The sequence below is a fragment of the Myodes glareolus genome, chromosome 2, assembly GCF_982192425.1.
Source record: "Myodes glareolus chromosome 2, mMyoGla1.1, whole genome shotgun sequence".
Taxonomy (NCBI): domain Eukaryota; kingdom Metazoa; phylum Chordata; class Mammalia; order Rodentia; family Cricetidae; genus Myodes; species Myodes glareolus.
The window spans coordinates 23,244,901-23,267,735 of NC_142027.1; the positions used below are offsets into that span (position 1 = coordinate 23,244,901).

The 22,835-nt window shown below is 35.1% G+C and overlaps 2 long non-coding RNA genes across 4 annotated transcripts in view; one reads left to right on the top strand and one right to left on the bottom strand.

Moving 5' to 3' along the window:
- The window catches only part of LOC125392952 (uncharacterized), a 381,816-nt gene that overhangs the window by 287,729 nt on the left and 71,252 nt on the right, over positions 1-22,835 (bottom strand). The gene's annotated exons all lie outside the window — the stretch shown is intronic.
- LOC146895689 (uncharacterized) lies at positions 6,012-14,189 on the top strand. Its single transcript, XR_015000632.2, has 2 exons — positions 6,012-6,854; positions 13,556-14,189. It is a non-coding gene; the product is annotated as an uncharacterized LOC146895689 (long non-coding RNA).

Sequence of the window (22,835 nt, forward strand, 5' to 3'; positions counted from 1 at the left end):
ACTGGCGAAAGAATATGTTGAGTGCACTAAGTATTCAGATCCCAACAACTCAGGTCTCTCAAGGAAAATTGATTGACATTTAGATTCTCCAAGCTAGTCTAAGACTGTCTCCTGTTTGAGGAATTACAGGTAACTGTTTAGCTGATATGAAACTAGACATAAATCTGCCTGCTTTTAAACACACACACCATGTCAATGATACCCACACACAGTATAACACACCCGAGGATATTTATAGGACTAGAGAAGTCATCATATAGAAATGTTATACTAATCTAAATAAAGATTTCTTATAAATTACACTTATACTACATAGCTGTGGTTACTACATTTCAAACAGTAAAAAATTTATAAAGAATTCTCAGCATCATTAAATGACACCATGATTTATGCATATATATGATGACAAGTATGTTTAATAAAGGAATGGGTTTTAGTACATAAAAGGGTTCCTCAAAGAAAAATATTCAGAGAAATGAGCCTCTTTTATTAAAACAACATTGAGCAGTCTGGGGATAATTAAGGAATATGCAGTCAATCATTTAGCTGTGGGGAAAAGTGGATCCCATAGGAAACACAGAGGAATAAAAAAGACAAAACAGGTGTATTCTTCGGTAAGATGAAGCAGTTGCAAAATGCTCACTTACCACATGTTAGCATTATGGGGTCTGTATACAGACATGAGCATGCATAATGGCTGAGGGGAATGGGTTGAAGCTCTACAAAAATAGGAAAGATGTGCTGAGCCATAAGACAAGGGGCTTTTGATGTTATGTCATTAACAACATCAACAAAACCAGTTACTAGAAAGCATAATCCATGAAGCCTTATCACAATTTTTAATAATCACAAACCTGTCTCATTCCTACATAAAATAGTGGATAAGACTCAGATTGGGGTTTCATGCTCCTGCCATGGGGACAGAGCAGATCTGATGTTTTAAAAGTTCAGACTGGACATTTTTTGAAGAGTATTTGGAAGTTCAGAGTTGAGTCTCATATTTCATTAGCTTTCCAGTTTTTTTAAAAAAGACAAAAACAAAAACTTATGCTACATTTTAAGATTTCTCATCTTGCAACCCATTTGTCATTATTTTCTATCTCCATAAAAATATCAACATGAGAGTAAATATGCATGTAAATAAGGAAATAATTCTGTCTAAAATTATGTTTAAAACTATTCAATCTAATTGGACAGTAATGTGGCTTATAAATTCACACTGCTTATCAAAATACCTAGAGTATGCCCATTCAGTGCTTGTCCTTAAGAACATCATTGGAAAATCTTTCATGTGAAACTATCATCCACTGATTTGTTTTCAAACTTGGGAAACACCTTTTAAATGGAAGAATACTAGGTTTTAGCAGCACAGAGAAGATGCCTTCCAGTTTTAAAATTACACATTTGCAGTATGAATTTTAACATAAAATCTTTCGTGAGTTTATATTGGTTACAGAGTTTTCAGAGTATCATATTAATAAGTTCTGATTTTGTCAGACTACAACCAACATTCACTAAGTGTTCAAACATGTATTTACCACATACACACATGTACACCATCACATTTAAACTTAATGATTGTGCCAGTTGCAACTGTGCTTTGAATTCATATTTGCCTTATGATGAACGGAGGTATCCTTTGAGAATTTCCACTTCATGACATTTCCCCCCTGTGCTCATCAATATGATTAGAAGCAACCGATTTCTGTAATTTATCTTTCACTTTTCATTCAGGGCCCCAAGGGATCTTAGCCCTGCTTCCTCAGTTCTCCTGTTCGTCATCACATTTGTGAGTATGCTCTTTTTGAGATGTCAACACTTGTGAAGCAGCAAGAGTAGACTGCAGAACGTCTATAAAATTCTGAGATTAAACAGACAATTCTGGGAACTCCTAATATCAATGTGTATATTGATTTCAATTAAGAAGAATTCTACTCGGTTGATTTCCTCCAGCAGTAAAAGAACACAGAAGTTACCTGCACATCATACTGTGGCTTATATAAAATTCAAGCACATGTCTTAGGTAATCTTTAATTTCCAATGACCAGTCCAGTATATAAACCAGAATAGACAGATTATTTAACCACATTTGTATGGCATATGAACAAGAAATGCTTAGTGTTTAGTTGTGTGTTTGAGAAGGTAAATTAGAACCATCTTATAAATGCTCCATGTGTTGTTCAAAGGACAGTCCTAGATACCTTTCAAAACCTACCATCAAAGAACATATTGCTTGAACTTAAGAACTGAATCCATCCAGGATTCTGAGTTCTTTGTTAGATTTCCATGCATCTAACCTTTTCTAGATAGCAATCTTTGGGGCTGGACATCTAGCCTCACCCTAGTCATTTATGGTATAAAAATCAGCCAGGAATAGAATGGTTTACCCGTCAAATGATAAAGATAAACTTCATAATTTGTAGATTTGTATAATTTCATTTACTTCTAACTAATCCAACCCAATATGTAAATGAGCTAAATACTTGTGATGGAATTCCTAAAATTAATGATAAGTCATATAATCATACACTATTAAAAAGTGATTCATCATGACAACTTCCTAAGACAAAAAGGTAATGATTCAACACTGGGCTATAGACACCTTTAAAAAATATCTCTATATTTAAAATCTTGATATTAAGGTATTACTTAGCTCTGATGTGACAATTAAATATTTGAAGACAAATCTCTTTACTCTCTTTGTTTATTGAAACAGTCTCACTAAGCATTCCAGGTTAGCCTCAAACTTTCAACCCTCCTACCTAGTCCTCCAAATGAAGTAAATGTAAGCATGTGCCAGCACTTCTGACCATCATACTACTGTTTTCACAGAAGCAGAATAAAAGGGTAAACACAAATGTTTGCCTACCCAAATAAAAAGACAGTAACATAAATTTCTGATACAAATAACTAAATATTTAAAAGTTGCTGTTCAGTATCCTCTCCCATGGCTGTTAATCTTCTATGTCTAATGCTTATTATTAGTTTCAGTAGTTTTGAACTTCAGAAAGTTTGGACTTATTTGCATCAGTGTGGCCATGACTTCCCTATAGAAAGAGAAGCAGGGAAGAAATCAAGCTTCAGTGTGATGGCAGAACCACCAGTTTCCAAGAAAGACAAAAAGTCAGACACATGTTATCTTAACACTGCTGTTCCAAGTGGTCTCAAGCTAAAGAAAATTATATCAATGAAAATGAAGTATAAGAAGATGTAGTTAAAAGTTAATGCTTCTATCTCCTGTAAGTCAGTTTCAGCTGACTATGAAATTAGGTTAACCATCTTATAAATAGTTGATTAAATCACTTGGTAAAATGTTACCAGTTATTTATCCTTCTTAGGCATATACTATATAAATTGATATATTAAATTTTATGAAAACTGTGTGTCTAAACTCTATTTTAATATAGAAAATCTACGTGGTTTGCATCACTACTCTGACATTATTTTTCTGATTTCCCCCTCATAACATCCATGACATTTGAATAATACTTTTGGATCCTGTTTAAGAAAGCACTAGTCATATGCTTCTATTAGGAATGCATAGTAGGCATCTAGTAATCACAGATTGTTGATGAAAACTATTCATTTGTATAGAAAAGTTGAAAAATAATGTGCATTCAAATGCAGATGAGTCTGTCCTTCATGAGAGATATTTATTGAGCACATGCTATACTGAATACATTATCACACACTGAGGCAATGGAAAGTTTCATGTCTTTAATTTCATGGACAAATGTTATATAGTACAACATTTGTTTTTCTAAAAATACTGTTATGGGGATCTCATAATAATTACTCTGAAATTGAGTTTAAAGAAATACTTCCATCCAGTATATCTTATAATATGAGTAAGATATTTGTTGATAATTGTATAAAATATTCACACTAATTATCCATTTAGTACCAGATAAGAGATAATTTTATGGGAAAAAGCTATTGCTATCCCTCAGATATTCAATATCAGATATTCACATGTACATATTAGTATATTAAAGTAACAGTAATTTATAAACTATCAGTTTGACTCTGACAATGCTTTCAAGTTTTTGTGTGCAGCCATATTTCTTAAGTTATTATAACTTATGTGTACATATAAACATTTATAGAATTAAATACAGCTTTGAATATAAAAGGACAAAAGTAGGCTGAAGGTTAACTTGATGGATAAAACAGGATCCACCTATCAACCTAGCATCAGACACTGTGGGATAGCCACTTTTCCTTTAACTGTAGCTCACAGATTTTAATTCAGTGTGCAAGCTTTGGTGTATTTGGCCTTGCTCAGTTTTCATTTGGATAATGGACAGGTAAGTATTCCAAGTACCAAATACCTGGTCATTGACCTTTGGCAGAAAGTGTGATCAGTTGGCACTTCAGAGTATCTTGATGTTTCATTACATTAAATTTTTTTTTCTGTTCTATAAACAAAGCAGAATCTTGTTGCATCAAGATAGTGTATTTGCTGCTTATACTAATGCATGTATAATAACTATACTAAAAAAAGGTAACATTTCAAAGGTTCATTTCATACCCCAGATGTTTCTCTGAACAAAAAAGCAAATAAAATATTAAAATAAAATAAAACATGATAAACCTCAACATATTCAAAGAAAGTCTCAAACATGCATATATTTACCCATGAACTCATGTCTACATATCTCAAAACAAGAAACACAATAGTGAGACACACCAGCAAACAGTGTTCTGACTTCTCAATGAAAAGAATAAAATGGTCACAGTCATGTTCACAGACAGTTGGTTTTGTAAAGCTTTAAAAAATGTTCCTTTAGAGGAGATATTTTGAAAATGAATTTTTACATTCTAATCTATGTCCCTTTCCTCTAAAGGAAAATGCACCCATGGCTTGTCACAGCGGGTGTTTGTATTTCTTAGCTGTTTACCACCTCCCATGTTGAGAAACTGCTTTTTATAGGAGGACACTACTTCCTCTGGTATACTCAATATAAAATGCTGTTCTACAAATTAAATCTGAAAATGACTTGTGCATTGTCATTTGGATCACACCTTTCTCCATTCCCCCATTTTTATGCGACATCTACTAACATTGTTCAAAGGATAGATGGCATGAAATATCAATAAACACGTAAAAAAAATACTGTATCTGGTCTCATTCAACATTGAGCTGTGGAAGGTAGCCGTGTGATCGTTTTCTGTGTTAGTATGCACATGCCTGTGTTTTACATGGTTACGGAGTACCTTGCTAATGATACAGAATGCACAGATTGCACCACATTTCATATTTGTTAGATGTTTGTCCATAGCGGCTGAGCTAACATTAGATCCAAACAGTAGCTAGTCACTCTAGAGAAAGGAAAACTTTACATCTGCACCCCCAAAATGACTGAGGCAAGCACGGAGTGCAATACAAAGACATGAAAAAGAACAGAACAATTCTCAGAGGTTGTAGGTTTGCTACGGATTTGAATTCTCTATGAGCCCATTTGTAAAGACAGAAGAATCTTTGCATTTTCCTGAAACACTAACGCTGCACTAAGGAAGTTTTCCCCCCGAGCCTCCTAGGTTTTCTGACAGGACAGAGACACAGAAATGAACACAAAATGAGGAAATACTGGTTATAACCTCAGAGAAAATGAAGTCAAAGAGAGCCATTCAGAAAAATACATATCCACATTACAACTTGGCAAAAAGGAAATCTTTTACAATAATACACATCATAAAGCAACACTAACAATAGGCTTCCTGCTCCTGTCCCGGGGAGGAGAGTGTCCTGACCCTTGACCTTTGTTCACATAAAAACTAAAGAAATTAAGAACATGTTCGTCATTCATGTTTTTTATACAAATTTACTCTTTTAATCTAAACTGGTATAAGAATAAAATCTATTTCAAAACAGCCCAAGTCTTGTTCTTAAGTCATGTGACTTGTTTTTTTTTTTTTTTTCCTGCGAGCCATGTGCTCCGTATCATTTTACTCTGAAATAAGTCTGCGATTTCAGCTGAACCTGCCTTCGCTTAGAATGCGCTGCAGTACCCCACGAGGGAGCCTGAGAACAGACTCCCTTGAAAAGCAAGGTTCTCATAGTTGGCCTGTAACCATGGAAGCAGATGCTGTTTTCTTCTGGCCCTGCTTACCTCTTTGCAGCCTCGAGCTGCTCCCTATTGTCAAAAGGGGGTACGCCTCGATTCTTCTTCATCATGACCGAACTTGCCTCTTCTTCAAAGGGCATGAGGCTGCAGGTCATTGGTCTAGACTGTTTGCACGGTCCAGAGAGCAGCCTTGATGTAACCCTGGCTCGGTCTGAGCCACACCACCAGCCGTGCATCTGCAGACTGGAGGGGGACATTGGAGATCCGTATTTGAAAAGAAGTCTGTCTGATTTTGCCATTGTGCCTTTTCACTCATCGATCGAATGAATATCGAACCTTCTGTCGTTGCCTGTGTGAAACAGATAGCTTAGCCAGCACTTTTGTGCCCAACCTGCGCTGTGGGCCAAAAGGGTTGCATTTTAGTCTCAGGAATTTTTTTTTTTCCTTTCTTCGGACTTGATGAATTTTGTGTTGGTTTAAAGTATTTGTATGCCTTTATCCAGCTGTTTTGACGACTGCATGCGACATTTTACCAGCAGGGATTTTGTTTTGGTGTCAAACCGGAACTCTTTTGTTTTGTTTTTTCTGTCATCTGTTTGTTTTCCTTTTTTTTTTTTTTTTTTTAGCTTTCTAGGTAGAAGTGTTCTAACTTTTACTACACCCTATAAAGCTGCACTTTTGAGCTACCCTTTTAAGGGGGTGATTTGATGGTGTCTATTATTTAACAGGCTCAAATCCAGAAAGGTGAACTTGAGCCTCTCAAGGTGATTTCAGTGATTTGTAAGAGTAAGTAAACCGGATAATCACATTGATTTTTAAGTTGAACAGTGTTGTTTGATAATTGTATTTGAAAGAAATTTGTTCTCTTTGTTTTCTCCCCCTTTGAAAATCAGTAAAAGTATTATTTGGATGCACTGAAATTTACTTAAAAGCACATAACTTCATTGTGCTGAGGAGAGGAAAATAAAACCACTATGATTTTGCATATTGAATAAATACATTTATAACGTCTGCCTCATGGTATGATTATAACTAGAAAGTACAAAGTATGAAAAGAAGACTTTGCATTTCATTTTTTAATACGACCAAAATGTATCAGCTCCTCAACAGCTGATGCTAAGGGCTGATGAGATTATGCAAGCTGCTCTTTCTCAAATGCACTCTCTCACTGTGTCTTTACGAAACTCTGCGACGTCGGGGTGGTGATTAGGAGGTATTGTCTTCATGTGTCATCAGGAGCGGTTTGGTTTGATTTGAAGAAACTGTAGTTTATACTTAAAGGCATACCTATTTTCTCTAATTGCCACAGGCAAAGGGGAGGTCCATGGCAGAATAAAGAAGGTTATTGTGACAGATGAAATATAATTCTCAATGAGCACTCTTTTCATCTAGACTTAAGTAGCACAGGATTGCAAGCTGAATTCTATGGCAGAATATATGAGTTGATTTTTAAAAAAAAAAAAAACCCATAAAACAAAAACCTTAAGAAACTAGAAAAAAAAAGCAGCAGGCCTATTTGTCTTTGGCTCAGTAGTGTAGGTGTCTGTCTGGGGATCGTATTGTGTTTCTCCTAACATAGAAGATACACTGACCAGAAGAAGATCTGAAGGAACAGATGAGCCTGGGAGGGTAGAAAGGAAGAAATTTAAAGCAACCAAAGATGTTCCTTTCCATTAACAATGAAGAAAATGAGTTTGATGAATTTCTATGTTCTTTGGCACACACATGCATATCTTTTTTAATACATTTTTTTTTTGCTGCAAAGTAGGTAACTCTTATTTCATAAACTTCCTAAGCCTTAGATAATAATTTCTCTCTTTCAGATTCTTGGGAACAAATGGTTTGCTAGTTTTTGTTAGTTTTTGTTAGTTGTTTGTTTGTTTGGTTGGCTGGTTTTTGGTTTGGTTTTGTTTTTAGATTCTGGTTAGCAATTTCTGAGAGTTTAATAACAAGCCTCAGGCCCATGGATGTGTATTTGTCCAGATATTTTTCTTTCTGTTGCTTCTTTATTTCACTTCTAATGAAAAGACTTTCATTTGTCCTTTGTGGTTTTTTATATCTAAATGCGAAGATTCTTTCCGTTCTATTTGCACCATGGTCAGTTTTTAAATTAACTGAGAGACAAAAGCTCCACCTGATAAATATTCAGGTACCATAAGAAAATCTCAGACTTAAAATCCCAGTGCAATTATTTTTTGAATAGTTGTTCTTTTTTGATATTAACCAGTGGGGTTTACCTATTCCTGGAAATTGTATGTTTTGCATTTTATAATATTTTTTTCGAAGTTGAACCGAACCAATTACCCTGTATTAAAGGAAAACAAGAAAGATCTGTCTGCTAGTTCATCTGCTCTTGCAGAATTTAAATCAGGCTGCCCTTCTTCTAAGCTCTTAAGGATCATTTCTTGTTTTACAGTTACCTCTAGTGTGTGTGAGTGCGTATGTGTGTGTGTGTACAACTTCTTAATTGTGTCTTTTGCAATTTCTTAGGTAAATTCTTATTTAAAGCACCGCAGTGAATAGATCAGCTGCATTGGATTTACTTATCCATTCTCTGGAAAAAGGCATAGAATCCAGAATCCTGCGATTTGTCTGCTTTATTTTTTTTCTTAGAGCAGAATAGTGTGATTATTGTAATATATAAAACATGCAGCTCACATTAACTAAAAGGGTTTTATTTCTTCATGCAGGCTTTTAACGTAAAATTGTCATACAAATTTTTATGTAAAAATGAATAAGCAATAAGCTTCTTTGATATTAATATTTGGCACTTTACAAGGATTTATTATTGCTTCTAATAACTGATTTTCCATTTCTCTTTATGATGTGTCACTTATAATTAAAACACATGATCACTGTACTATTGCAGAAAACCTGAGAGATCATATAATTATCATCAATTTGTTGACTAAAATAACAACCTTCCACTGACATTCTTACACAGATAATGAATTAATATGTATGTTGAGGGAATGTTTTTAAATGTGTCATTTTAAGTGTTCTTATTAATATAAATAAAAGATAATAGGTCAAAATATCCAAGGAAAACATACTTATAGATTTACTATCCATATTATTTATGATATGATGTTGCCTTCAGAGATTTTTTATTCAGTCCTGTCCTTCCTAGAAATATAGGAATAACCACTGTACAAACCATTGAATTTGGTAAAATATACTGTTTCTCCTATTTCTTCCTGCTAAGTGTGTTTTACATCATTTCTTGCCTACAATATTGTAAATTGCCATTAGAAAATATAATGAATGAGGCAAATCTTTAAAGAAAACAGATAAGAAAGAAATAAAATACTTTAAGAAAGATGAAGTAAGAGCAATTATTTCAATTATGGGGCATTTTTATAAGAATGTTTCATTTTTTATCCTGGCTGGAGAGAGTATCAAATATAGCATGTTCAATGGCGACATATAAAAGAAAGATCCTTTTGTTGGCGTGAGTATTTTGAGATGTGGGAACAAGCAATGTGGACCTGAAGATTTTCTTGTTTTATGATCACATGTTAATTTTAAAAAGAACATTATCCATCCTAAAATTCATGCCACCTTAAGGCTTTCCTTCATTATCCTGATCCTTCAGAATAATGCTAAAAATAATGAGCATAGAATTCACTGTATTTTTTCTCCACATGTGGTGTTGGCAGAGTTAATGTCTATTTTATCTAAAAAATTGTGTGCAGTGCTTTGAGGCAGAACACTTCTCATACTGCTGCCTTCCTCTCTTTCTCCTCCAAACACATTTTGCTATAAACTTCTGCACCAATCACTAGGGAAGGATTCACTAGCAGTCGCAGCTCAGGAAGTGCCTTGTGAATGTAAAAAAAAAAAAAATCACAGACTTTGATTTTGCAAGACAAGTTGGATAGGAGTCAAAATTGCCACATGCGGTGTGAAAAAATGCCACCCTGGTGTGAACAAAAGGTTTAAAATGGAGTCAAGAAGCATGCAGGCTCCATGTCTAAGCTTTTCCTAGGAATTGTCTGCCACAACCTGCAGGGTAATCGAGTGGGCTGGGAAGAATAGAAAGCGCTTGGAGCTACAGCTCAGAAACACCAGGAGTCAAATGTGTTAGTTGGTTTTTGTTTTGTCTCTTCTTTTTGTCATTTCTAACTTTTATGTGTTTCACTTTGTTTTTATTTTGTTTTGTTTTGTCTCATTTAAGCTTCATTATACTAAAGTGTTTTACCCAAACATAAAACAAATCCAAAAGAGTCACATAATGTGTGAAAGAACTGCGTCTTCCAGATGAATTGTTGGGTGTTGTTGTTGTTTTTGTTGTTGTGTTTTGTAGGTTTTTTTTCTTCTTTCTTTCCTTAATTCATAGCAAAATGAAGTTATCAAATTTAAAACTCTTTGTTTTGTTTACTTGAGTTTTATTATAAAAGGATAAATAGGAGACAGGCTTCCACAGTGCTGACTACTAGAGTTTAAAATATGTATATAGTTGTAATACTTACGCGTGTTAATCTTCTAAATCATCACGAGAAGATGGAAGAAACACAGGGCTTATTATTGCAAACATGCCTTTTCATAGTAAAGGTTAATAACTAAAATTCAGCCGAGACATTCCTTCACAATCTGCTAGTAACATGTAATAACGTTGAGTCTTTCCTAGTATTTCAGGGTATACTTCACTAATAAAAATATGTTACATTAATCATAAAAAATATCAATAAATTCAAAGTTAAAAATCTTCATTGGCTTAAATCACTAAAATATCATTCAAACTTTAGGATGTTAACATATATATCACTGTTCCATAATTCATTCTGATATCTTACATAAAGTTATACACCAAAGATTTTTAGGGATGCTTGTTACATGAAAAATTATGCAAAGACTTTAAAGAAACAAGTATTTCTTAGGTCACTTTGATCTAATTAACGCAGCATGCATAACCAGAGAAATCAGTGAGGACTATTTAAAAAATTTAAGTTTTGAAAGCAGCTCCATTACATTTGCATTCTATCTCTCATATGATTTGGGTCTAAATCCAGCAAATCACATTGGTTATGAATGTAGGTCAAGACAGGGACGCTTCTCTATTTACTCTTTGTGAGACTGGGTAGAAATCAATCTGTTACTTTCATTACAACCGCACAATCAATTCTATTTAAAGCGTAATACAACAGCCAAGTCCAAGGACAATATGGATCCTGGGGAAAAGCTCATAACATTTTCAGGGCTGTACTTGATACAGCTCTCAATAAATTATTTTCTTTCTAATTAGTGCACATGGTTACTTCAAGAAAACATGACTAAAGTGACATTAAATACCAGATCGAACAAAAACCGAAGAGGTTTAAGATTGACTTCTCAATAATAATAATAATAATAATAATAATAATAATACCTTTTGAACAATGGGAACCTAGGAAGGAATTTGTCTCTCTGTCTTCACTCTAGCATGAGGAGAATATGATTTTATATTCACTAAAACGTATCAAAGAAATACTGACACACACCAACAATTCGACCTTAAAAACAGTAAAGCAAATCTTATTTCAAATGCAACTTTATACCATCTATCCAAACGTGACTTCAGTTCTTTTCTCAAAATTATGAATATTGCTGCTCTTGTGGGCTTTGTTTACGCGTATATCATTTCAGCACACACAAGGATTACACCCCATTGTTCCTTTCATTTACACATAACAAAAGCATCATCTCCAATTATTCTTAAATATCAAAAACAACATCATCTTCTCATGTAATGTACTTAAAAGTACAAGATAAACCATGGTGCACGAACACTAATAATAGCTGAAGAAATTAAAAATCCTTTGGTTATTTTCTTCCAAATTTGTAATGGAGGTATAACTAACAAAAAATCTATAAATAACAAATCAAATACATATGTAAAATCAATATATATATATGTATATATGTATATGGATAGATAGATAGAGAGAGACAGAGACAGAGAGACAGAGAGAGAGAGAAAATCATTTTGATTATCATATATATAACATACACCATTTGTAGACCATACCTATGTTTTGATATGTGACTATACTGCTCGGTGACTAAATGAAGCTAATTAATATATTCATTAACTTGTGTACTTATCATTTCTTGTGGCAACAATATTCAACATGCAGTTCCTCTGTAGCTTTCAAGCCAGTAAAACCTTATAATTAACTATAGCTACAAAGCCTTAATATAATACGCATGAGCCTGTTCATCTGACACTGTTTCCCTTGAACCAATTTCCTCATCATCCACACTTTTGTTTTATAAATGAAGACATTTCCTTATTTTTATATCAGTTATTTCAATTTTCATTATATCCTAAGCTTTCTCTACCATGTGGCAACTGAGTTCACAACAATTAAACCAAAAGTTCTTCCAGATTCAATGTCAGAAATATATTTGTTATTTAACAGGCAGGCTATCCTTTTATATAAGAGGGATAATACACTTGTAGATTAATCACTTTAGTTGATTAATGGAAAAGACTGTCTTGATAATTGAAAATTTAGAGAGTTATCTGCGCCACAAAATTAAAATCTTAATGTAAAATTCCTTTGTCTTTTCAAAATATTTTGATGCTACCGTTTAGTCACCCATCATCAATGGTTTTGCTCTCACTATTGTTAAAAAAAATCTTCTCGTTGTGAAAAACTAACTGAATTATTTTTAAAGCATAGCATTTAAGTAAGATACACTATAAGAAGTTATGCCCACATCCTCTTTGGTACTGTAAGTGGCTATGAACGAAAGTGTGTCTTCTTGGTTCTTTCTTGCATATGTGATCAACAGTTAACATCAGGGCTTTCAGATGCCTGCCATGTTTCTAGAAGGCACCTGGAATCTCTTCCTCTAGGCACTTCCAGAACTAAATTTCTCACGTCCTTCGGTGTCCTATAAACAATCCACCTGTTCTCCTCTACCTTTAGACCCAGCTCTCGGATATGTGTTTCCCACTGAGCAGACATGCTCAAACTATGCTCTAAGCCACAATGAGCTTACTCAGAAACCATAGAAAGATAAAGAAGAGCCTCCAATACCGACGGCAGGAAGACGGCCAGGAAACAGTCATGTTAGCTTAAGAACTAGAGTGAGCTCAACTTTTAACAGCTACAATGCAGAGAGGGCATGACAACTAAGTGAAGCTAAACACAAAAGAGACAGATGGGAGTTACTTTAATGCTCACACACAGCTCAGCACTCTGAAAGACCTCGAGTCATAGTTTCCATGGGTTGATTTTTGTTATTCACTTGGTGTGAGTGCACACACATGTGCATGATGTAAGTGTACATGTGCATGAGCACATGCATTCCATGGTGGCATGCATACTGAGGTCCGAGGGCCATGCGCAGGAATTCATTTTCTCTTTCTCATGGCCCCACAGATTGAAATCAAGTCATCTGCTGACATCTGGCAAACCTACCTTAAGTATCCTTAATCTAGGACAGGATTGGTAAATTTGCATCCCTGGCAGGGGTCTTAACATTTTCTTTATTTCTAGGTTTTGTCATCATATGTCTTTGGAGAAGAAGGAAAAGCTTCTTGGAAGTACAGAAGGGACTCCATCTTTACATCATGCCCATGTTGGTCTGGAATGCCAGAGTTTCCAATGGAAGACCAGAAATCAACAGTTGTGTTTCCTTGACTTCTTTATTTCAGTTTAACTTTTGAGAAAATTTGTCAAAAATGCTATTTATTCTACCTTTTATAACCAAAGTTATTCATGGGCATTAAGTTTTCATATGTCTGGACATAAAAAAAATAAATTCTTTCTGTGTTGAAGAGACTTTTAAAGAATTATAATATAATATTACCTTTATTTTGGAAACATTGAATGTTAGTAAAAGTAATTTATTAGATATAATGAATTTCAAAGGAGCAACCATTTGGTAACTACATACTTAAGCAAAACAACCTTATGTATAAAGTTCACATGTCATAAAAATAAAAAAAATCTGCATTAGATGTGCTTATAATATATGTTACACTGGCAATGATACTCTGAACTTTTCCTAGTTTCAACTATAAGAGAAACTGTAACTATAAACAGCACTGCTTACTAATGGAAAAAATGTGTTACTGTGGTCTTAAAGGGGAAAATAAATGTCTTTTAATTAATATTTCTACAAAGTAAATTCTCTAGTGAAACTTATTGCTAATCTCCTACTGACTGGGTCAATATTTTTCAATTTTCATTCATAACTCAGAAATATAACATTAGACATTTGTGATCTTAGTGCTGTTGCTGTCATAGGTTAGCAAATTTCTAATTTTTTTTAACTCATGATTCTCACCTTACAATAGCTTGAGTTTGGACTCTTTGGCTTAAAATGGTGGAAAAGTGATATGTGCTCACTGCAAGCTGTATCTCCAACGATGAACTTCAATATTTTCTGATATGGTGTTATATATTTTTCCACACTGTTGCAATGAACAGCAGTAGTAACTAGACTGCAGCTACAGGTCAGTCATGTGACCATGAGGGCAAACAGTTACTATATTCTGCAAGCCCTCTGCTGACGCCCCATATTTAGTTAAAGCTGAGGATGAGAAATGTTCTAACACGAGGGCATTCCTAAAGGGTATTATTCATTTCACAGACTCATTCCAAAACAGAAAAGGTACAAAGATGGACCTCAGTGTTTTATCACTTGCTTAGCATGTACAAAGTCTTGAGTTTGACCTTCAACACTTATTTACAAAAAATAATAATATATTATTCGGAAGTTTAATATGAAAACTTGAAATAGACTGTCAACTCTTGCAGGGGATAATAATCATTTAGTAGAAGCCTGCTTTCATCAAGGCTTTCTGAAACGATTCATAAAGTGAAATGTGTTGGCAATGTTTATATTAAGTATTTCTTTTGTTTTAAATACATCCATTCAAATATCATTATTTTTATTGCCTCTGATATCCAAGACTTTAGGGAAATTTATTCACTCAACAAATACTTCATAGAAACCTATTAACAATGTTCTAGTGGGTAGAAATAGAGACATTAAAAAACAATCAAAGGATTATCTGCTATGATGGAGAGTAACAAGAGCAAGAAAGAAGATGAAGGATTTCAAAAATGTCCCCAGAAGGCAGAATAGGAACAGAGTTTAAAAGCTCAGAACTGGCCAGCTATGAGAACAGCATACAAGTTTTGAAGTAGTAGGAATAGCTTGTGGCAGAGAGCCTGGGGAGATCGGTACTCTACATATTGGGAGCAAGAAGAGGAGACCAGCAAAACTAGGCAAACTGAAGAGCAGGGACATCAACTGACAGGACTAGTGACAACTAGACCCTTGCCACTCAGGGACCTCCAGTCACATTGAAGAGGTTGATCCTGTTCTTAGACTGGTGGATATCTACTGAGGAACACTTTAATGAAGACTGAAATAGGAAATCTCTCTGTAACCATGTACATTATCAAACACAATGATACTATAAAGAAACCATTCTCTGTGGGATTCTTTGGTAAATAATTTGGAGTTCTAACTATACTTAAATGAATTCTGATGACCTAGGATATGTGTTTATGATTTTTGTTCTTGGAGTATGAAGATTTTTGATCTTGTCTACATAAGATACACAAGATAAAGACAAATGCATATTGCTAGGTACTTCAGCTTCCTATCAAAGGAGAGCTTCTTGCAATACCAGTACCCCTTGAATTGCCAGGGTTTGTCTGAGTAAAAGAATACCTACAGTTGCATGTAAACTCATGCAGTGATAAACATAAAAGCAAGTCTGCCTAATGAAGCACCTGGAAGAACAGATGAAAGACACATATGGAAAAGACATTAAATGAGCACATCTTGAAATCTGAGGATAGCTCAGCATTAGCAGAAAGTTATTGACCCAATGTGTAGAAATTACAATCAGATGTTCCCCCAGACAACCTCTGATGTGCTCCCATAGCTCCCTAAGAGAGTGTTATAACTGCTACCTCCAAAAAAGTAGAAATAGCACTAATAACAGTTCCAAGCAATTAAGGACTCTCTGGTAGCTTTATGTCTCCCTACTACAAGCAAGCAGTGGAAATTGCCCTTGATAATATGGGCAGTTTAATTACATGTATTAATATGTAAGCCTGAGGGAGGCAAAGGGGTGATTCTATCTTCTGCTACTTGGGCTAAAGAAAACTTGTATCAGGGGATTTTTTACTTTGTGGGCAAAAGGAGTTGTGAGTTGAGAAGGGTCAGTAGTAGTTAATTAATTCATGCCCTTTGGACCTTTTCCAAAAAAAAAATGTTTTATATGAGGGTGAAAGTATAGACTTTGAAGGGTTTTGAGAACGAAGAGATGTGATCAAAGTGATAACTTTAAAACATATGGCATAAGGTAACGTGAGGGGAAATGGGAGGATGGTACAACCAAGATAAACTGCATACATTTCTGGAACTTTCAGAAAAATCAATTTTAAAAAATATTTGAAAGAATTAAGTCATGTGAAGGTGTATCTTTTAATAGGTATGTGTCAAATATCTGAAAGTGAAAAGTACTCAAACATCAGCATCAAGGAATGGTATTTAGCATTCAGGTCTTTATCCCTGATAAAATACACAACTCCATTTACATTTGCAAATCAAATCTAATTGAACAATTCAAAATAATATAGAAAAAGAATATGTGCACAACTGCCTAAATGCCTTGGAGTTTAATGAATAAGTAAAGGGAAATGATATCAAACTAGGTTTTAAAGAGGTGAGGGGTGGCCGCAAATTTGAGTGAAAATTTCCCTCTTAAAGGCCAATTTTCTCACGTTCTTAGAAAACCTGTTTTCTAAATTCCTAAAACTCAGAGTGAGTCTCCGAGGAGTATTATATACTTGGATGATTGAATTTTCTAAGTCCTGAGCCTTCTCCCTGCTTTTGTTTTACCCAAACAGGTTCAAATCAACTTCCTCCAATTCATTATCTTCACTTTTGCGTGCCCTACTAAGCCCTGACTGTTCTCCTAAGGCAGAACATAAGCATGCTCCTAAATTTCATCCTCCCTTCCTCTGATCTTTGCCCACACCGAAGGCAGGCGATTTCTTATGAGACCAGCTGTATTTAAAAGGGAGAAAGACTTCCAAGCATATTATCTTGAAAAAGATAAGAAAATATAATGTGCTCCATTCGAACCTAATTTATTTCGTGCGTCTTGCCATCTGTGTCTCATCTACCTCCACCCACAGCCTTCTCTCTGTTTCTGACCATTGTACTCTTGAGGAAGTGGATTATATATCTTCTCTTCCATAAAGAGTTTCTGAACTCTTCCATCCTTGCCTTTGTGCACGTTATTTCTACTTAGGCAAAAATTATTTTGTCACTAATTCGAAACACCAGCTTCAAAACAGAAGCTAAGAAAGAACTTCAAGATGACATAGTGGCCATGTCCTTCCTTGAAAGTCTCCGGATGGATAACCCACATCTATCACTGATCAGCATACAATCATAATGATGTTACCTGATCTACTTGTAGTACATGATTATGCCTTCCCTTACTACCTTGTGTTAATATGCCTTCTATGGCACCACACTCCATGTTGCAGTGATCCGTAAACTGATTGCAGACTTTCAGGTCTTGTTTCTAAAGGGCAAGTGAATACATGTTTCTAAAATCTATAAGTATCAACAATGGAGTGGATGCTCAATAAACATCAGCAGAATAAAGATGAATGTTTCTGGCATTTTTAAAAGTATGTTGATCACCCCATGTAGAAGCATAAATATATAAATGTTTCAAAATCTTGGGACTCTACATATACTTTGGTAGACAGACCTACACTTATGAATATAGACAGCACTAAATAGACTTTCTGGGTTTAAAAAAAGTGAGAACATGAATTTGAGAGTTAAGTATTGGGGACAGAGATGAGAAATTTGAAGACATGTATATATGGGTTAAATTTTATCAAAGGCATTATATTCATATATGCAATACTCAAACAAAATAAAAGTATTTACAAAGAAAAAATGTGTTTTATGAGTAAAATAATCTAAAACTTTAAGGGCTGATATGATGTCACAAATTAAAAATTCTACTGATAAAAATTTAATATAAAACTACTGTAAATATTCTCTAGTTACTTTAAAATCGTGTGCTTATACATATGATCTGTGTGTGAATTTATGTTCACATGTGTGTCTAAATACAAGATAATCAATTATGTATATATCATCCCAAATCTGAAAAGTCAAAAATTTGAAATGCTTGTGATCCCAAACATTCTACTCAGCTTGCATTTTTCAAGTCTCTGACCAACACTTTCCCACACTATCCTTATCAAGCAATAACTTTCCTAAACTATTTGCCTCTACATTAGACAAGGTGCCTCCCATCAGTTATAAAAAACATAGTTTTTTATTCTGTATATCATTCAAAGACATTAGCTAAGCCCTTTACGCCTTCAGTTTATGTTATTTAGATTTCTATTTTGCTTTCTCATGTGTTTATTAATATTTACAGGGCCTCTGCCTATACATAGCTGTTTGTATATCAGATTTATTGAGTATGCTTATGATTGCAAATGGATGGTATTTTGCAAAAGTGAGATGAGTCATATGGGTGATTAAGACTGAACCATACAGAGCCCAGGCTCGCACTAATGAGACACTAGGAGATAAAGAAACCCAACTACAACCACAAGGGTACTTCATCTGAGTAGAGGAGAAGAAAGAAGCTTTTTATACTCCACACAAATGTGAGTATTCATCTAGCCAGTGAACTTTAATCTACTATATAGAAAACTTTTGCAGTATTAAAACTTTTGGCATGCTTTCTTAGATTCAGTTTTGGTGATAGGAATTCAATTGTTACCTAAGTGTATCCCCACAAGAGCATTGAAAACTTCCATGAATTAAACATGCATCCAGGAAATGTAAGACTTTCCCCTTTTGTCTACTTTTCATTGTTTTGTTACATGAGTTTAAACTATTAACTTGTTTCACTTACTCCATTTCCTATGGGTGGATATTCAAAATCCCATCCAAAGTCTTTAATCAAGAAATAAAAGGTGGGTGTTTTCATTTTATGATGGAGTTTTAAAACACTAGATCATTATGGTTAGGACCGTTATTGGTAATGGTAGTATTGCCAACAGATATTCTCTACTGGTGTACTATTATGTTCATGTAGTCTTAAATCCTCTCCACAAATCTGAATGACAATTAGTTTTAATGTTTATACAGAAAAGAATCTCACAGTATTACCCTGACTAGTAATGGTTTACAATCATACTCATAACTAGAACACCTCTCAAACCTCATCAGAGAAGTTTCTTTGGCTGCAGATGACGATAAACAATGGTAGAGATTAAGAAAGTGAAGAGTACTCTGGCCTCAATAGAACATCACCAGCACACCTCTACCCCGAAGCCTCAGGAATCACCTAGGAAGAGGAGGAGGAAAGACGATAAGAGGCAGAAAAGGTGAATAATTATGAGGAAGCCCTGGTTTTTGGACACAATATGGCGTGTGTAAATGAAACCACAGTGGTATGGGCAGTATACACAAGATCAAGCCAGGCAAAAACCCCAGCAAGGTGGTGTGTAGGACATGAATTCCCAGCCCTAGCTAAGACGTTATTGATAACTGAGAGAGAGGTTAAATTTTATTTGGAGTGTGACTCTGATACATCAACCACGATCCAGGGCATGTCCAACACTCAAGACTATTTGGGTCAACACAAATTCAGCCTTATTTTTTAAGAACAGAGAACAGGAAGTTGGTTGGGCAAGAAGGTAGGGTTCAATCTGGGAAGAGTTAAGAGAAGGGGTAAATGTAATCAAAATAAATTCTCAAATAATTAACAAAAAATATTATTGAAAGGGAAAAGAAATTCCACTATCTAATAATAAGTTCTCTCTGCCATAATGCAATCCCTCTCCTTCAAATGTTGCCTTCCTTCCAAACTGCATTCTACTCCCGTTAATAAATTCATTCAATGAATAATTATGAAATACTTCTTCCCAGGATTCCTATAACTTCTAGGGATATGCAAGATGAAAGATTTCTTAAAATTATGAGTGATAGTAGGAAAAGAGACCATAAACTCACATAAAGGAATGAGAAATGAAATCTTGTACTGTGATGACAAACAAGCATAACCTCGGCAAGGACTACGGCAGAGCACAGAAACTCCTTGTCTCTGCTAGGACCATGGTTGTAAGGACACACTGCAGCCAAAAGGAAAGTGAGAGGAAAGGATTTATTTGGCTTATGCTTCGACATCACTATTCATCACTGAAGAAAGTCAGGACAGGTCTCAAATAGGGCCACGTAGAGGGGGGAGCTGATGTAGACCCCATAGAAGAATGATCCCTCTGGTTTGTTAGTCAAGGATTAAAAATCTGCTTTCTTACAGCACCCAGGACCACCAACCCGGGGGTAGTACCACCCACAGTTGGTTAGGTTCTCCCAAATTAATCACTAAATAAGAAAATGCCGCATATGATCAGTTACAGCTCAATTTTATTTTTTTATTTATTTATTTAGATATTTTCTCAGTTGTGGTTTCCCTCTTTCAGATGACTTTAGCTCGTACCAAGCTAACATAAAACAGACACCACACTACTTGAAGTCAGTGTTTTGGTTGATTTTCTTTCAACTTGACACAAGCTAGCGTCGTCTGCAAACAGGGAACCTCCATTGAGAAAATGACTCCTTCGGATTGGTCTACAGACACATCCATTGGGGGCATTTTCTTAATTAACAGTTGGTACTGGAGGACGGAACACACTGTAGAACACATCAGTCCTGTGGTGCAGTTGGGTCTGCCGAGGTCGCATATAAAAGCAAACAGAGTGAACCATGGAAAAGAATTCAGTAAGTGATATTTCTTCACAGTCTCTTCTTCAGTTCCTTCCTCCAGTTTCTTGCCTTGCTTGAGTTTCTGCCTTGGCTTCCCTCAGTGGTGAATGGTGATTGGGACATGAAAGACAAATAAACCCTTTCCTCATCCAATTGCTTTGGGTGATAGTGCATAACACGGTAATAGGCAAACCTAACTAACACAGTCAGCATGGTGGGATATACGTAAGAGGATAGCACAACATGGAAGCTTTATTTTCAAGATTTGAGACTAAAGATTCAGGAGTAGGATTTTTTTTTCTGTTGAAAATCTGTTAAAGGTTTCATCAAACCTGTACTTTTGAAAAATAGCTGAGGTTTCTTAGATGAAGACAAACTCTAGATGTTGAAAAAATTAGATATGAATTGCAAATGTAGCAAACAGAATTACAAAGTGTTTCAAAGAGAAGGGAGAGTATTTGCGATGAGAGGAAATGGTTAGCCAGGTTCAATCTGAAGTCCAATTCACAAACATGGTGATTAGAAACATGCAAATGTTGGAAAATAAAATCCAAAACCATACCAAGATTTAATACTTGACAAACCAATGGAAGCTGGTGCCATTCAGTGATACTTAGAAAAAAAGCAGAATTTTGAGAGCAAGAAACATGGTGTGTTTTATATTATTTCTTGTGTCATTTGATATTTCCTATCTTCTTTTGAGTCCACAACATCTCAGTCTATTAAGGACTATAACTGTTGCAGATTGATAGATTCATAGAATTATGGAAATATGAAAAGTTCTGCCCACATTCACCTCACATATTCGCCTCACATGACATACAAAATATCTGACTGTTTTATAGTACTACTATGTATAATTGGAAACACAAAATCTATTTGATCAAACTAGTACTTGGGTTCAACAGAAAATAAAAGTACAATGAATGCCTGTTGATGTCTGAAGGCAATGTTTAATAGGGTCAATCAAGGTTGTCATTTATAATGAACACACTCCCATAATAAGAGAACTGTGAGGTTGGGGATAGATATAAGACTTCACTGGGATATTTTCCTTGTGGTTTTATCTGTCTCTACCCTTCATTCAGGATTATTCTCAAAATGTCAACTAGAAAATACTACTTTTGGTTGTTCTGGGTCCCGATCCTGGAGCGCTGAAGAAGACATCCTCTGCTTCCTTTCCTTAGCACCTAATATTATTTCAGCTCTGAGTTCCTTTTCTATGCCCTTTCTGCATATCAGGATTGTAGGCAACTCAAGGAAAAAGGGCGTGTCTTCCATGTACTTAGATCACATTAGTCTAAGCATAATTCCAGGGAAAGCCTTTGACTCAGTTTTGCTGACTTAAAGGAGAAATCAGCCTTCCAAAATTCAGAAAGATTCTAAACCAGTATAACTATTTGAGGGGCATTTGCCATACACCTACTAAATCATACATGGCTCTCTCTAGAAAAAAAAAGACAGAAAATCTAAACGAACTTCATTTTGCATTTGAAATTTTGCAAAGTGTAATTGTCTGTGTGTAAACGAGGTTTTAAAGTAATCTAAAGTGTTTCATGTGTTGGTGGCTTGATCCTTCCTCTTGTAGAAGCACCTAAAAGGGTGGTAGCATTGAGAGTTTGTATGGGCTCCTCCCAGGTCGCAGGGTTCATTCTTACTGGTGTCCTGGTATAGGAGTTCCTTCTGTCTGTGTGTTTCTTTCATTGGTTAATGAATAAAGAAACTGCCTTGGCCTAGTAGATAGGGTGGAACTTAGATAGGTGGAGAAAACGGAACTGAATACTGGGAGGAAGAAAGGAAGAGTCAGAGAGACACCATGGATTTTCTGCCTGAGATGGATGCTGGTAAGAATCTTGCCAGTAAGCCACAGTCACGTGGTGATACAGAGATTGATAGAAATGGGTTAAATTAAGATGTAAGAATTAGCCAATAAGAAACGAGAGCTAATGGGACAAGCAGTATTTTAATGAATACAGTTTCTGTGTGATTATTTTG